The sequence below is a fragment of the Urocitellus parryii genome, chromosome 6 (assembly GCF_045843805.1).
Source record: "Urocitellus parryii isolate mUroPar1 chromosome 6, mUroPar1.hap1, whole genome shotgun sequence".
NCBI lineage: Eukaryota > Metazoa > Chordata > Mammalia > Rodentia > Sciuridae > Urocitellus > Urocitellus parryii.
Window position 1 is genome coordinate 181,525,717 of NC_135536.1, and position 17,831 is coordinate 181,543,547.

Genomic DNA, 17,831 nt, shown 5'->3' on the forward strand with positions numbered 1-17,831 from the left:
TGGCTGCTACCCTATCCAATGACCTGTGAAAGTCTTTATGAAAGAAACCCCAACAGCTTGTAAGTCAGGCCTCCTCCTGGTGGGAGACAGAAGCAGGGAAGAAAATCAGATTCTCCAAAGGGGAGTGGTATCCAAGCAGGGAGGGACTGTAAGACTGGGCACCTAGAAGCCCTAGAATTTCCAGGAGGCTCAGAGGCTGGAGCCCAAGATGAGGAGGGGGCTGGCAGCCCACGGCACTCCCCCTGTCCTCAGCACATTATGGACATTCCAGAGAGGAGAGGCAGAGAATTAATTTCATGCCAACCTCCTTCCCCCCACCCAATACCCAGATCTCTCTCTCTGCCCACACAATCCCCAGCCAAGTCCAAATGAGGGTCTGTGACTTGCAGGAAGACAAATGATCACAATTAAGGAAGTGCTCCAGAGGCCTGCACATTCCATTCCTCCATCCATTCCTCCCACGTGAGGCTGTGCCCGGATGCTGGGCACGGTAGCAAGCAGTCGGCACTCAGTGCATATCCATTGGCTCCAAAACACAAGTACGTTCTCTCAGCTCCGCTTCCCCGAGCCCTGACTTACTACAATAACGTCTTCCCTTCAATTCCTAACTTACCTCTTGTGGATCCACTCCATCCTTTTTTTTTAAATCCTGCTTGTTGAATCCTAAATAACTGTAAGAAATATTAGAGGAAATATTAAAGGTTTTTAAGCATTACTTAACTTCAGTCACTCAAATAACTCCCTTTAGTGACTAACCTTAGAATTAAAAAGTTTAATACTTGGACAAGAGAAGAAAAATTGATAAGGAGTTGAACAAAGAGGGTAGAGGGAGGAGAAAACAATTACCATGCATTTATTATGCTGCAAGCCTTGTGCTTTGGGTACATCATTTCATTCATCCATGATCATAATCATAACCTCATGGAGTATTATTCTTCCATGTGACATACGAGGAAACTGAGGCTCAGAGAATTGACATTGCTTGCCAAGCATACACTCCCTTCTCCCTGGTTAGTGATGAATAAGCTGGAACAGCTGGAGTCTTGCTACTCAATGTGTGGTCCCTGCACCAGCATTGGCATCATCTAGAAGCTTGTTAGAAATGTAGAATCTCAGCTCCCACTTCAAACCTACTGAATCAGAATCTGCATTTTAATAACACATGCACATGATTTGTGTGCATGTTATAGTTTGAGAAGCTCTGGTCTGAACCTTCAGATTGCGTTTGTATTACCTGGAAGTGATGCCATTCTTGTGTTCCTGACTCCTTTGGTCAGGTGTAGGAGCCAAGAATTTGCATTTCAAGCAAGTTGCTAGTTGCTGTTTATGGTCCAGGGACCACACTTTGAGAACTTCTGATCTAGAGACATTCTCATGAGCTTGAACCATTCACCTTTTCTTCCATGTATTTAATGAACATTTTTTTTGAGGTCCTCCTTTGCAGCACTTGATACCATTGGTGAGTCACTGAGGATGCAAACATGGGAGAGAATCCCAGCTCATGTTCCATTGGGGCGGGGGCAGTTATGACAGTAACTAAATCTAATTCGCCCCATATGCTGATGGAATCTGTTTGCTATTGAAGCACTAAGTGGGACTGGCAAGGTGCATCAGAGGGCTGAGTAGAGAATATTGGCACTTGGGTCACAAATAAGCCAATTGCAGATCCCTTTCTTGATGGCTTATGAGAGAGCAGGGTTGTTTTATACATTAGGCGTTATAGATCTAGTGCTTAGGGGCTTATTCAAGGTCCTCCAAAAATATTAGGACTTCTAAAAATGGGGCTGCAACAGATCTTTAGAAAAAAAGGTACAAGAGAAACACGTGTATTCATTAAATGTCTGCAAAATAATACAGATGGCAGCTACTGACGGCAATGCTACATGATGCATGCTTACTAATGCCTTGAAAGCTGTTTCAGGTGATGAAGGAGCGCACCTCCAAAAGTTAGCGACTTTAGAGCCTGCAAATGTCCTCAAACTGTTGTGCAAGACATCAGGAGTGAGGGAGAGCAATTTGCATTACTCCACAAGGGCGAACCCACTTTTCACTGCCTCCACTTATGAAGGTCTCCCCTCTGACAGTGTCCCAGAGGCCTGAAGTGGCAGGATGCCTGGGGGGCTTTCTCACAGTTTCCTTTAACATTCCCTTCAGGTTTCAGCCCCACTCTTCTGGTGATTGATGCTGTTTGTCAGTCACCACCCAGGGGTCATGGTGAACATTTTTCCAGGTGCTTGTCACCATCCAGGTACCACCATAAATGCTGACACTTGTCACAGAATCACCCCAACCTGATCTTATTGGCCTTTACATGTTTCTTCCCAGAGACACATCAAGAGACATTGATGACTGAGAAGGTATGGGGGTGGGGGCCTTGAGTCCAGACTCGCTCCCCTGTATCTACAGCAGGAAGACTACCTCAGAAAAGCAGGCACTTGGGTCACAAACAAGCCAATTGCAGATCCCTTTCTTGATGGCTCTGAGAGAGCAGGGTAGTTTTATACATTAGGCTTTATAGATTTAGTGCTTAGGGGCTTATTCAAGGTCCTCTATGGACCTCTATGTGGGCCTCTATGGAAATGGTGAGTCTTGTGGCAACAAGAGCAACTGAGAAAGAAGGAACATTGGCAAATAGGAACTCTCCAAGACGGGGGCCAGAATCCCAGGAGCACTCCCCTTTTAGGAATCCATTATAAGGAAGTAAGTACACAGCCCATAGCATTTTGGAGTCATTTTAAAAAGTGGAAATTAGGAATGACTGTACTTAATTTGAAATCTGGGACAAGGTACTTCACTATCTAAGCCTCAGTTGCATCCACTGTAAAATGGGAAAACAATAATATTTACTTTATGAATTTGTTACAAAGATTAAAGGAGACAATGCATACAAAGTGCTTTGTGCTGTACTTGTCCCTGAGCAAAGGTCTAACAATAATCATTCCTAAAACTAATCCAAAAATAGTATATTGGTTACACAAATAGTGATGGGCAAAAGCGTGTGAGATTATACAGCAAGTTGAAGTGGTTCTACTTGCAGAGGGATTTTCTGATAAGGGGGTGAAGTAAATGGTATAAAATTCATAAGTATATTTCTATAAATGTGTGTTTCCATATAAAATGTACATATTTATAATGGGAAGTGGAATTTACTTTCTTATGGAAACCTAAAGGTTGTAAATAGAAAATCTATGTCCAAGTCTCCTGGTTGAGGACAGGAAAATCTTGACTGAATGCAGGAGGGGGCCAAGAAGCCAGGTAGAACCAGAGAGTTTGCTGTTCCTGAGCAGCTAATGTCTTCTTCTGAGAAACATTTTTCTGGGTATCCCATACTGATTTAGTCTGAGGGTGTGTATGTGTGTGTGTGTGTGTGTGTGTGTGTGTGTGTGTGTGTGTGTGACTATGTGTGCATGTGTATATGTGAGTTCATGAGCTTCTGTGTTGGTGGGTATATAAATACATTTGTGTGTGTATGTGTGTGTGTGCACATGTCTGTATCCCCTGCTGCATTTGGATTTCTCAGAGCAGTGTTTTCAGATTGTTCTTCAACATCCTTGGACTGGGTTCAAAATCCAGATGCCTGATCAGAATCTCTGAAAAGAGCAAGTCCTGAATTCTGAATGTGTGATGAACCCCACCTAGGATTCCTTTACAGAGCATATGAAGAGTTTGGTAATCTAACATCAAGATCTTATCCTGTTCACTTTCAAATCACCAAAGCCTGAAACACAGAAGAAACACAGAAGTTTCAACTAACAGTTTTTGAATGAATGATTGAGTCAATCAATTAATCAACCCTTATATCTTCCCAACTTTGAGGAGAATATGTACCCATAAAGTGTATTCTTAGAATGTAAGTCCTCTAATGACAGGAAACAAGAACACCTGGTAACTGACAAAGTAGATGTTTGATAAATTAGCTGAACTAATTAACTTTTACTGATATGGATGAAAAAGAAGGTTCCTCTTTTTCTAAAAGACTGCTGCCCCTACCTGAAATCCTTGTTGTAGAGGGAAAGACCCAGGAGCAGGGAAGCCTCTTGGCCAGGTTCTGCTGCCAATGCAGGCTGAGGTGCCCTGGCTATCAGTAGCCTGTCCATGGGCAAAAACTTGCACAAAGGCATGGCCGAATCTCACCCTTGTGGTGAGAGACTGACTAAGATGACAAAGCTGGAAATTGTAGCTGCAACCACCTGTCAAAGGCATATGGTTCTCCAGAGTTGTCAAGGTGCCTCACCTCATTAGAGCCACGACACAGTGGGGTAAGTACAATTTCCAAAGATAAAGAGATAAAGTGGCTTGTTCAAGTTTCTTCAGGTACTCTGTGGCATGGCCGGGCCACAAGTCCTGGTTGTCTCACTCCTCTTTCAGAATTCTTTGCTAATAAAGTAATAAAAAGACCATAATTTCTCTCTGCTTGCTATTCTAATCCCAACCACAGGCAGCTCCTGACTGCAGAAAGCACCCAGCTAAATGTGTTAGATGTAGCCCTCCAAGGCTTGAAGCAACAAAGAATTATTTCCCATGTGGTAGCACCTCTGAGTCACCCAGTCTCCCAGCCTTGAATGGTTGGACCGGTTTGGCTTGTTTATACACAAATGCAAAAGCCATTACGGAGCCCCAGTTCCAACACCTTGGATTTTGTTCTAAGTACCAATGTTCCAAAATGGTCTCCATTTCTTACCCAGAATTTCAAAATTGTGCAAGAAATATAAGTTACAGAGAAGATAAAAAAAAATAATAATGGCAATGCCAGGGAGGAAAACAGAAAGAAAGACAATATTTTTTAAATATTTTCCCAACTGTCATTTCAATAATGGTCTAACAACAAAGTATGCTAATTTCCCTCCACAGATACCTGTGAATGCAAATGCAAAACAAATAGTAATTAATGTCTCAGTGTGAAAATCAAGCAATAGGTATTAATTCTGCATCAGACCTGAGATTATGCACATTCAAAATCATGACCTGTTTTCAGAAGCAACAGTGACAATGGTAAAGAAAAATGACAAAAGGAGGCTCTGAGGTTAACAGAATCCACATAGCCGTCCTGATGTGACCTCCCCCAGCTTCCCACCAAAATACACACACAAATGCTCTGGAGCAGAGAATCACAATCGAACGAGTCCCAAATTCTGAGCCAAAGTTTTATTAACCATAGCATGGAAGAGAATGGATAAAAATAAATCATTCTCAGTGGCAGACTGAAGCCAAGTGTCAAGGATGGCAGGCACTGTTGAACCCCAGCTCCCAAACAGAGACCCCAGATCTTCACTGATTAAAAAAACAACAGATTCCCTCTTGTGTGCTCCAAGAGCATTCTAAAACCATCCTCCCTAAAATCCCCAGGAATGGTTTTCTACTTCAGCTTAGAGACATCTGAATACAAGTTCATGGTGAAGGGAAGTGGAAGAGATCCAAGGTGGGGTATGAAGTTGTCGTTAGGCAGACAGTTGTAAAAGGAAGCCTGGAATTTATGCTTCTCAATAATATTTTCTAAGTTTCAGATATTATTTCTACGAGAGAGAGAGAGAGAGAGAGAGAGAGAGATACTATCTCAGACTTCCAGAAGTGAATTTATGTTTTATACTCCATGAAACAGGAAACAAGAAAAATGAAAATCTATCCTCAGCTACACTTCTGAAGTGGTAGGCACTACCTCTATGTGGGTATTTAAATTAAAATTAGATAAAATTGAAGATTCCGTTCGTAAGTTGGTAGCCATATTCCCAGGAAACAGTAGGCACACGAGGCTCGTGGCTGGCATGTTTGACAGTATAGATAAGAAGCAATTCTCTCATCGTGGAAAGTTCTATTGGACAGCTCTGATCTAGAGCCTGTGAATTAAACTCCCAAGTGTTGGTTGTCTTTCACTTACTCATCCATCCCCACTCTCTGCTGTGCCTCAAAAGTTAGACTTGGATGAGGTACAGTAGAGAAATGCTGCCCTCTGATTCTGGTTGACTTCAGAAACTGGGGGTGGGGCACCAGCAGGACCCTCTAGGGCAGCAGAGTGAGGTGGAGTTCTGCTACTCAGGCTTTCTCCCTGTAAGTCCTGAGGATTCAGTTAAAAGCTACAGCTCTTTTAAAAGCTACAGCTCCCATCAGGCAACTCTCCATGCAGCAATTCTCCCTGGGTTCTGGGGGCACTTCCTCCCTCCCCCAGATCCTCAGGCTGAAGGTACAGTTCCCTCATGGCTACTGGACTTGGGGCACTGCACTCCTTTCTGGGGTTCCTTCACTCCTCCTGCACTTTAGCAGAGAATCCTTTAATAAACACTCTATCAATTACCCAGTACGAGAGCGTTCTCTCTTTCCCATGAGTATTCTTACAGATATGCTCCTGATCTAACTTAAGTCAACTTGATCAACACCTTTGGGGACTATACAGTCTATAATCCTGCAAATCAAACAATGGATTTAGAAATTCTGCTTTCATTTAGAAATGATTAAACAGAGAATAGCACAAGGGTAGGTGAAGCTGTTTCATGAAAGGCCAGATAATAATATTTTAGATTTGTGGGTCCCACAGTCTCTGTTGGAATTAAACTGTAGTACAAAGCAAGTAGTCACAGACAACATGTATGTAAATGAGGGCATCCCTGTTCCAATAAAACTTTATTTATAAAAAAATGAGTGAACAGCCCCCAGATTTGATCCATGGACTGTAGTTTGCCTAAAGCGTGCCTTTGAATTTTAAGAAAGTGTTATATGTGTTGTGCATACATTGTCATGCATTTTATACTGATGCTCCAGTCAGTGACAGGCCACATACACGATGATGGTACCTAAGATTTATCACATGGTAGAAATGCACCCTATGATGTTTGCACAATGATGAAGTCACTAATGATGCATTTCTCAGAGCATATCCCCTTTGCTAAGTTTATAAATTAATAAACGAATGTAAGTATATTGTATGTTTGGCATATACATCGATAAATGGCAAGGAAACATTTTTTAAGACATCTGAAGTAAGCATTGTTTTTATTGTTTTATTTTTCTAAGCACTTGATGAAGTATAATGCCTGTAAAGAACAGAAGTTACCAAGTGGAACTGAGTTACTAGAACTCAGGTGGAAAATGATCTGTCCTACGTGCCCCTGGTAAGAGCAATGGCTTCCGGAGAGGGAGAAGGAGACGAAAAAATGAGACAAGACATAAAGCACGACGCTGGCTAAAGTGCGAAAAAGTCTAGATGAAAACTAAAGAAGGCAGACAAACAATAAATGCACTCTAAGAACTACAGTTTACATTGGAAGCAATAAAAAGCAGAATTTATACTGCAAAAACCTTAGTTTCAAAGAAATAATAAATTTGAAATGTATCTTTTAGAATCTAGAGTTGAAAATACTGAGCAGATAGTATGTATGATGGAGAAAAATGATCCAATGTGTAAAAAGAAAAAAAGCTTAGTGTTCCCTTAAAAAGTCTCCAAAAATGTAACGACACTAAAACACCAATCAAGTCTAGAATAGAACATTCTAGAAAAAAGAAAAAAAACCTAAAATCATAAAACAAAATGGTATATGATACACCAGGTATAATTGGTTAAACAAAGAAAGAAAGAAACCCACTGTTTGACAGCAAGGTAAAAATGAATTATAAATATCTCAGGCTGAAAGCAAAACAAAGCAAAGCAAAAGGTTAAAAAGAGGGGAAAAAATTAGGCTTGGCTGACCTCAGAACTCTCCTTGATGAAAAATTGAAAATAAATAAAGGGCTCATAATGTGGAAGCAGTTAGGTGCAACCAGATGGTAGAATCTTATGCAACTTCAAAAAGCAATGGAGAGTGAGTATTCGTAATGAGATAGGGAAATGCACATGATAAACTATTTAGAGAGAAAGCCAGTGGTGCATACCTATAAGCCCAGTGACTCAGGAGGCTGAGGCAGGAGGATTGCAAAGTTTGAGGCCAACCTGGGCAACCGTAACTCAAAATAAAAAATAAAAAAAAAAAAAGATACATAGCTCAGTGGTAGAGCACCCCTGGGTTCAATCCCCACTACAAAAATAAAAATTAAAAAAATATAAATAAACAAAAGCCAGACTCAAAAATTCAGTGGGAGTATATGTATTTTAACACATCTATTTCTTTCTAGTCTTTTGTCTACCTGTGTCCACAGTAGATAAAGAGATTGAGTACAATTTTTATAATTGTATAAAATCATACAATTTTATAACTTTATAACTCACAGTTTCATTCTCCCAACAAATTCATGGAAAAAGTAATATTATGTCCACAGCACAGTTAAGAATGGGGATCAGAGCACTCACCGACTCGTCCACGTCATCCAGATGAAGACACACCAAGGTTCCCATCACAAACTGAAAGGGAAATTTTCCCATTACCCTGCATTAGAGTACTAAGACAACTCTGGGTGAGTGTTGGTGAGAGGTAGGACCATAGAATCTAAGTCCCAAGGAAGGATGAAGTTCCAGGTCTTGGTGTCATCAGCGGTAGTGAGGCATGACAGGGCCATTTTCCTTCACCCGACACAGTCTTGAGATGGTGTCTCAGAGTGTCAACAGGGACCCATCTCCCTCTGGTTGTGGTCTCAAATCCAGGAAGCCTAGAAGAACCAAGAGAATTCAACAGAAACCCCAGGGAAGGCTAACCTGGAAGATAAGTGATGTTTTGCCAATTATGTTAAGGTGTGAATCAAACGTGGTAACCACCTCAGATTTCTATAATTCTGTTTATAGTAAGAAAAACCCTAGATAGAACACCATGGTCCCCCATTCCAGAAAAACAGGTGAGGCACAACCTGCAAAGACCACACCAGTTCTGCAATGCCTACCTCTTCTGAAGGAACATTTTATGAAGTCAAATTTCTATGCTGGGTTTGCCGATGGACTTAAGTCTTTGGAGCTTCTAATAGACATACATAAAGAAGCAAAAAATAAAGAAGAAAGGAAAAGAAAAAGAAGATGTCATTCTCCAAAAAGGGGCCAGCAGAGGAAGGAATACGGAATATGGTTCTCCATGAACCAACCAAGTTGCTCATGGGTTCATTGACACATCCATTCCCTAAATATCTTCATAAAGCATCACAGGATACAAAGAGGCCATAAAACATTACTCTTTCTTCCAGGAATGGACAGTTTAGAAAGAGGGGAGATATGTGTTCAAAAAGGAAAGTGAGTCATAACACCCTGTGTGATTTAGAAATCTCATTGTGTGAAGTAAGCAAGTGACAGGACTTCCTTATATCATAAAACCCTTCGCTTCAATACAGACAGTAACACCTCCAAAACAAAGCTATCCACATACGCAAGCCTGTAATGACATGGGCTGCATACATTATCACATTTATGATGTGCTTGTCAAGGGAAAAATTATTCAAAGAATTAGAACACAGGAGTCTTTAACTTTATCTTTTAAAATGTCTTTCTCAAAAAAAAAGAAAAGAAAAGAAAGTTCAAAATAAATACCACACTCAAAGAGCACACACTGAACAACTGTGTTTACATGACGTTCACAAATAGGCAAACCTACCTAGACTGTTAGATTGAGGACAGTGGTTACCTTGATGGGGGCAGGGTGGAGGATACAAGAAGGGGTAGAAGAGGAGCCTGGGATGGTTCCGTTTCGTTTTGTAATGCTGGTTATGTGGCTATGTCCATTTTCAGAAAATTAACACCAGTACAATTATGCTACATTTTCTTATGTATTCTGTTTCAATAAAGGATAAACCATGGATAAAATATGGAAGAAAGTTAATTTTCATTGATATACGAGTTAGCTATAATATCTGTATACTTCATACTTTTAAACCTTTTTCTAATTATATAAGTAATGAAAAATAGAAAAGACAACTCAAGTTGCTCTCTATGCAGGTTAGAAAAAGGAGTCAGGCAGGCCAGCTAGAACCTTGCAAGAGCCCAAGTTAGAGAACATGAGGCCTAAACTAGAAGAATGGCAGCAGGAGAGGACAGAAATGGACAGGGATGGTGTATTAGTCAGATTTCTGCCACTGTAACAAATATCTGAAGCAATTAACTTATTGAGAAAAAAAAGTTTATTGTCACAGCTTTGGAGATTTCAGTCCATGATCCAACTGGCCATTGCTTTGGGCCTGTAGTGACACAGAACTGTTTACTTCAAGACCAGGAAGCAAAAAAGAGAAAGAGGAAAAACTCACCTCCAGGGACCTAAAGACCATCTTCTGGGGCTGATCCCTTAAAGCTTCCACCACCTTCCAACAGTGCCACACTGGAGACACAGCCTTTAACACATGGGCCCGTGGAGGACATTCTAGTCCCAAATTATAGCAGATGGTACAAATCTGCTGGGCCTGGTGACCGTGGGCCAATCCTCCTATTCCTCTGCAGACTTTGAGCATTCCTTGTGATCAACGCCATGCTCCAAGGTCTCAGCCATCCTGGGACACAGAAAGAACCCCAGGTTGTCTGTGGGGTAAGATGTGTTTGGCTCTGAAACTCCCTTCCCCAAAGGCTTCCCCTTAGCCTGCCTCACTCTGAGCCTGAACTCCCAACCAAGTTGTTCCCCCACAGCCTTTTAATTGTTTTAAATATTAAACAAGAAATTCTCTGAGAGGGGCGACCCATTGTGGAATGAGGCATAATCAGCATGATTGGTGTCTCTGATTAACCAGCCCCCACTACCCACTCTGTCCTCCCTGGGAGGAAGCCACACAGGGCTCTGACAGCAGGTAGGCAAAGGCTCAGGACCTGACCCACTGTCAGGGGAAGGGAGCGTTGCAAGAAAAGTCTATGAATTACACCAAGCCCACAGCAGCACTTGTCCACAGGGAACTTTGGAAGGAACACAGGAACTGGCAGGTCAGACCTCGCCAGCGGCACTGGAAATACCCACCAATGTGCTCTGTGAGTCTGTGCGCATCTTTTGAAAAGCTTGTGAGTTGGGGACCCTTTTGCTCTTAACACTACAGGCAAAGGTTTCTGTTTCCCCTCCTCAGAAAGGAGAAGTATTGGACTGAGCATCTGCAATTCTTCTCTGCATCTCCTGACTCCCCGATCCTATGGGAAGATAAGTGATTGATCTGATTGACACATGAAAACAGTTTTCCATCCATGACACCTACATACCAGGGCCAGGTTGCTATTCTGAATATAAGGGTTTCTCTAAGTCTCTTCCTCATCGTTTTGCTCCTCTTTTGGACAGTCATAGTCTGCATTAAAGTGAGCCCACTGCTCTGCACCCTCTATGTGGAGAGCCCCTGGGGGTAGTTCCCTGTCTCTATCAGACCCAACATCCTGTGATTGCCTTCCGTCACCTAGCTTAGCTACACAGGGCTGAATCATCCCAGCCAGTGCTCTAGAGGACTGGAGAGGGGACAAGCAAAGCCCTTTTTGTCTAATGTCCCCTGTGGTAAGTTGCACTCTGGTCCCCAATTCTTTGCCCTTCCTCCATCTACGACCTCTACATTTGCCTCTTGGGCTTACTTCTCACCCAAGACTGAGTCTTTTTCCCTGCCACACTGAGACTGGACTTCTCCAGAGCATTTTCTTTAACCAAAGGAATGCGGCTGAAGGGACAGCATACCAGACCCAAGCTTTGGGGTTAGGGCGCATCCTGTGTCTGCTCTGCTTCTGCCATTGCTAAGGAGGAGCAGGTCCCATTTGGACCACTGGTCCATGGAGAAGGAGTATTGAGTATTAATAAAAGCAGAGCAGGACCTCACTTGTACTTTGCATTCAAGTCCAGCTGGATCAACCGCCTTGCGGAGAGATGAGCCAGGATAAACGATGGCTGCTTTAAGACGCTGAGTTTTGAAGTGGTTTGTTATGCAGCATTATTTAATAGGAACTGATATCCTTTGCTCTCGAGTTCAGTTGAGAAAAATCACTACTTTGGATTATAATGCAGATATTTTGCCCAATTCAGCTAGATTCTCTCTGATTTCACTCCATCTGCCATATCCATTCAGGGAAATTTCAGCTTAGTGGTAAAATTAGAGCACTAAGACTAGGGTAACAATGTGTCCCAGTGGGCCTCGTCGATCCTAAATTACACCTATTATCCAAATATAATTAATAATAGCACCTTTCCCCCCCAAAATCCATCCTGGTTTGGATGACTTAATTATAGTCCTCCTGGCTAAACCCAACATGATCCAACATGAGCCGTGTGGTCCCTGTAGTAACCACAGGCACCCCTTTGTGGTCAGCGGATACTGTAGAATTTTTTAAGAGCCATGCCCTGGAAGGAAGGAGGCCCGGACAGTGATTCCCATGGCAGCAGGTGAGATAAAAATAATTCCTTTCCTAAATGCAGTCAATCTATATAAGGTTTTAGAAAAGTGCTATGGGGTATTTTCTGAGGAATAAACTCCTTAATATGACTTCATGGTAAGAGTCCTATTTTCTTTATTCTCAAGAGTCCTAGGAAAGAAAAATATGCCCCCTGGCAGTGTTCCATAAAACTAATGATGTGGGGGAATACGTGAATAATTGCCTGAATCACCGGGTTACATATCTGTTAGGAAGTCTCTTGGCAATATAAGGAAGGGGCTCGGGACAGTTAAATTGGAGTCAAGTGGAATCAACTCCTGCTGCATCAGCTAGATGATCTGGTGGGTCAAGAGAACTGTAGCAGCCATGTCCACACCGTGGGAAGGGTGGGTCTTCAGTGTCCTGGGTTCACAGCAACAGAGACCTGGGAGGCAGCCGGAGTCAGGAACAGACAAGGCAGGGGCAAGCCACTGCAGAGGCAGAAGGGCCAGAGAGGGCAAGGCAGAGACACAGGTCTGCCAGCTCCAGATCAGAAACTCACACCCGTGCCCCACGCTGTAATGCTAAATGATGGAGGACCCAATGTAGCACCTGGAGGAGATGAGGGGGTGTTGCACAATTACCGACATCTTCCCAACTAGAGCACACTTTCTCTCCTTCCTGCCAGGTCAAGATCCAGCCCCCCATCATGGAGAGTCCAAAGGCCTCAGGTGGCAATAGATAGAAAAAAGTACTTGACGGGGGGGGGGGAGAAAAATGCTTGAGAGGATAAAGCAGGACACATTCCAGCCTTATTCCAGTACATGGTTCAGTAGTAATTAAATTTCCTGAGACACGGTACCTGATGGTTATCTGTGGAAGACACCACAAAACAATCTTCATTACCTATGAGAGCAAACCTAGCAATACTTAATAAATATTTGATGAGTTTATAATTAAAAGAATACACATTAAAAGGATCAACATTTATTGAGCACCATTTCTGTGCCAGACACTGCCCAAGGCACTGGAAATACATCACAAATGAAAGAGACACGTGGTCCCTGCCCTCATGGAAAGTTGAGTCTCAGTGTCTCATTGCACATTAGAATCACTTGGGAATGTAATAAAATATCAACACCCAAGCCCCATGGGAGACCAACTGCATCAGAACCATCAACCACAGGTGAAAACCACTTGTCCAGTGGCTGGGTAGCGTGGTGGATGGATGGATGAATTCTAAGGGTGACATTCCTTATTCCTTATATGATATGAATATCACGCTTCATATTACATTTTCAAAACTACTAGAATGAAAGGAAATAAATCCCTTTTGAGAATGCCAGGTAATGAAATCTAAAGATCCATGAAGCAAGGAGAATTTTAGTGCACCTGAAAAATATGATCAGCCCAACTTCTTTTCATCCATTCCATTGTCAGCCACCAGAAGAGGATTAATAATCATACTATCAAGAACCATCCAAGAAAATAACTTGGATTATTCCCCCAGCACCATATGCAAAGTTGGATAAAAGACCTTGAATTTCAGCAAAATGGACAACCCGTTTGCTGAACCTGGACACCAATCCACCCCCTTTATCTGCAGGTATCTGCTGTTGATGTACATTTGTGTCAACATAATTTTTTTTCAATCACATTTCCTCCTGCTTCTCACTCACGTGCCTTCAAAGTAAATTGAGAAATGATTTTAATGAGGCCATGAACCTCTCCATCTCCCAAGACATACATAAGGACCCCTGGATAATTTTCTTCCCACATTGTATCTGAGCTATTTCAAACCATCTACCCAGTTGACCAACCCAGAAACCTTGGAGTCACCAGTGGGTTCTGCTGCCTCTCACCCACCTCAAGCCCCTATCCAAAGCTCTCATGAGTCCCTCCAATTCTTCCAGCCCACAGCCTGTCCCCTCTCAGCCACATCTCCACCACACCCTCCTCCACCTGCCTTCCTGCCTGGGTTCTCCCTATTAGATCCACCCTCCTTTCAGTAACCAGAGTGACCTCTCTAAGACAGAAATGTACCCATCTTGGCCCCTGGAAATCCTCGGTGCCCTCTCTCATGTTGTCCAAACCCCTTATGATGCAGTACAAGTTGGCCTCTGCTTACTCTTCCAGCCTCACCTCCCACCTCTCCCGGCTTTCACTCCACACAGGGCATCCTCAGTTTCTTCCAGCTTCTTGCTTTCTCTCATTTCCCATGGGTAGACCTCCTCTCTCATCCACTGGAACTGAATTGTCCATTCCATCCCAGTCCTTTCCTTCCAGCCCCCTCCTTTGCTCCCCTCCACAGGTCTGGCTGAGGCAACCTGCTATGTTCTCCAAGATAGCATCCCAAAGACCCCTCAATTGATCACTTACACATAACTTACCTTAGTTTGGTAAATTTCCTCTCCTGCCCTTACCTGAAAGGTCAGAAAAGACTGACTGAGTTTCCAGCACCTAGTTTAGTGCCTACCACAAAGTACTTATTTGGAGGAAACTTTTTAAATGTTAAATGAACACAGGAGATAAAACAACTGTTTCTTCATGAAACAGGTATTCACTGAGGGCTTACCATGTGTCAGGCCTCATTCCCAGTTTGGGAGATACATCAGTTAAAACACACACACCACACACACACACACAAAATTCCTGCCCTAATAGAACTTACTTTCCAGGTGGAGCAAGACAATTATTTATGTCTTCAACATCCATTTATTGAGTACAGGATCATAGATACACACACACACACACACACACACACACACACACAAAAGATGGGATGACCTGTGCACAGTAGGTCAATACTGACATACTTTGCCTGTTTTAAGTTCCTAGCTTCATGAAAAAATTTGTCACTGCTTTATTACTACAGTTCTGGAAATGCCCCGTGTCCCCTCTTCTGTTCACTGGCCCTCTGTAGCACCGTTTACCAGCTCATACAAAGAGCAACACGTGCCATCTGCCATCTACCCAGGCTGGCAGAATACATGAGTGAATGAGGACCTTGGAGACCTTCTCTCAACAAACTGCAGACAGGTAAGAAGGTGAGCTTTATCAGGCCCCTGCTCAAAGCCAAAGAGAGGAGGAAGAAACAATTTTTCCTAACAGCATTTCTGGAAAGAGAACAAGTATTTTCAAAATTCAGAGGATCAGAAGCCAATCTTAATGATCCTGTACAGAAACCTGAGCAAATGACAGCCTGTCTCAGGTTTTAATATAAGTTTATTTACATAGTTGGCTAATTATTACGTCTCGGTATAAGATGGGGGGAGCATGAAGCAAGTGTTTTTCTACTCTCTATTTGTCTCAAAGATCAGAGGGTAATAAACTGTTAGTTTTATTCTTAATTGGTACATGCTTCTTCCTATTTCTTTTCTTGAAAAAAAAATCAATACGTGGTCTCGATATCTTCAGTGGATAGTAAAGAGCTATGACTGAACTCTCTTTCCTTATTATCGAGATAATCTGTCAGCATTTACCCTTTAAAGGGGCCTCTGGTAAGGCAGAGCCATGGTCAGGTTTTCACAGTAGTAAATGTCAGGCCATTTCCAGAGTTAAAATAATACGAAAAATGTAATTGCATCAGGCTACACCAGATACAAGGCAATGTCTCTTGGTAAAAACGTGGGCTGTGGGTCTAGTCTGCCGAGGTGGGGCTCCACTGTCTTGGAAATGTTGTGCCCAGCCACTGCCCACTGTCCTGGCCCAGCTCCTGCCCCCACTGAGCTTCGGGAAGTGACTGCTGCTGTTCCCAGCGGCTCTGACCAGAGGCAGAGGCCGCTGGTAACCTTAACCCTGCGTGGGCAGGCACTCATCAGAGACTCTCCCCAACCCTAAAATTAACTAGCAAGGTTTTGGAAATGGACAGCAGAGTGTGGGGCCCTGTTGGTTCTTCAGAGCCCAAAGGAAACAGGAGCCCGAGAGCTGGCTTCTTGGGCCTGAAACACTAATTATTGAGCAAGCTGAGGCATGTGACTAGAACGTCCCTCCTCTGCTGGCAAAGCAGGCACCCCAGTACAGGACGGGTGTGTGCAGGGTTCTTCACACTCTGGAGGATGTCGTATTCACGGGTGGTCGCTCGGGAGGGAGAAGGATCGATATAGGAAAAATCTGAAATCAATCAGAAACCAAGCAAGTGACTGAGGCTGGGCTCAGGTAAGGCCCTGCCTGTCCGTCTGACTCACATTGCCGGTGCATTCCGTGGGTCCCTGTAGATCAGGCAGGGTATCTCAAGTGAACCTCCGCAAAACTTATGTGACATGGGCTTTTTTTATTCTCAAGTTATGGATAAAGAAGTCAAGGCTCAGAGAAGTTAATGAAGTGTCCCAAGATCACACAGATAAGGGGCAGGACGAAGATCCTCAACCAGTCCTTGCTAGGTCTCTTGTTTTCTTATCATACCAAACACTGCAAGCAAAGAAGACAGCATGATGTCATGGTGAAGAGCACGGGCCTAGGGCCAGACTGCCTGAGTTCGAAACCTGACTGTGCCACTTACACGACTGGCCTGGGGTAAGTGAGCTAAGCTCTCCTGTGCCGGTTTTCTCATCTGTAAAACAGGGGCCGCAGCTGTATCTTTTTCATCGTGTGATTAGGAAACTTTAAATGTGCTAATATTTGTCAAGAACTTAGAAGACTATGTGGTATATCAGGAAGACTGAGCAGGTTTCATGTTTGTTAAATAACTAACAAAAAGAGAGATCTTTTCATTCTCAACATTCAAGTGTCTGTCTTCCTGTCCCTGCGCACGGAACATGTGTCCTCATGTCAGGATGTCTGCAAAGTGCTTTGGCTGCAGCAGCCTCCTCTTGATGTCAAACAGCCTTCCAGAGAAGAAAGGAAGAGTAGAAACAGAGGGCCTCCCTGAGAGCTGGCAAGATGAGGATTTTGCAAGGTCATTTAACAGGTGAATAAAGAGTGAGAACTGGGTCCAACGTGACCTTCCTGACCTTGAACCCATGGTATACACACACTCTAAATAAAACCATGAACTTCATGAGTTTATGGATGAGAGCTTGGCATTGTGTCCCAATGGGATTATGGGACAGATCACCGATGGCCTGCGCTCCAGTGAAGTTCCCCAACCCTCCCATCGGTCAGTGACTCCTGGTTCCAAAGGCTGCTGTGAACTCCCCATCATGTCTCTCTTCTGGATTCAGGAATGTCGACGGGTCTAGAATTGATACCACGTTCTTGACTGCTTTGAACACCAAAGATAATATAGCACCCTCCTCTCACATACTGAACGGAGAGAAACTTCAAGAGTGATTTATCCAAAAGTCACATGAATTCAGTGAGTAGGGAACTACACCGAGAGACTTAGCTTCCAGTTAATTTTATGAAGTTTATATGAATTGCCCAATATGAGTGTTCAACCCCATGGTTCCCTGTTTTTTTGTGCAATCAATGACTTAAATTCTAAAGAAGTCAGGGTGGGGCGAGCGGGAGGTGGGAAAAAGCAGGAGAAAACAAATTCATTTGGTTCTGTTTGGAGACAAGGTGAGCAAGCGGGAAGGAGATGGAGGGGTTGGGGGGCCCCGGGAAGTCATGAGGGTCGGGATCCTTTGGAAAAACTGAGGATCAGTGTCTTCATAGAAAAGAGACATAGGAAAGTGGCTGGAAGCAATGTTCA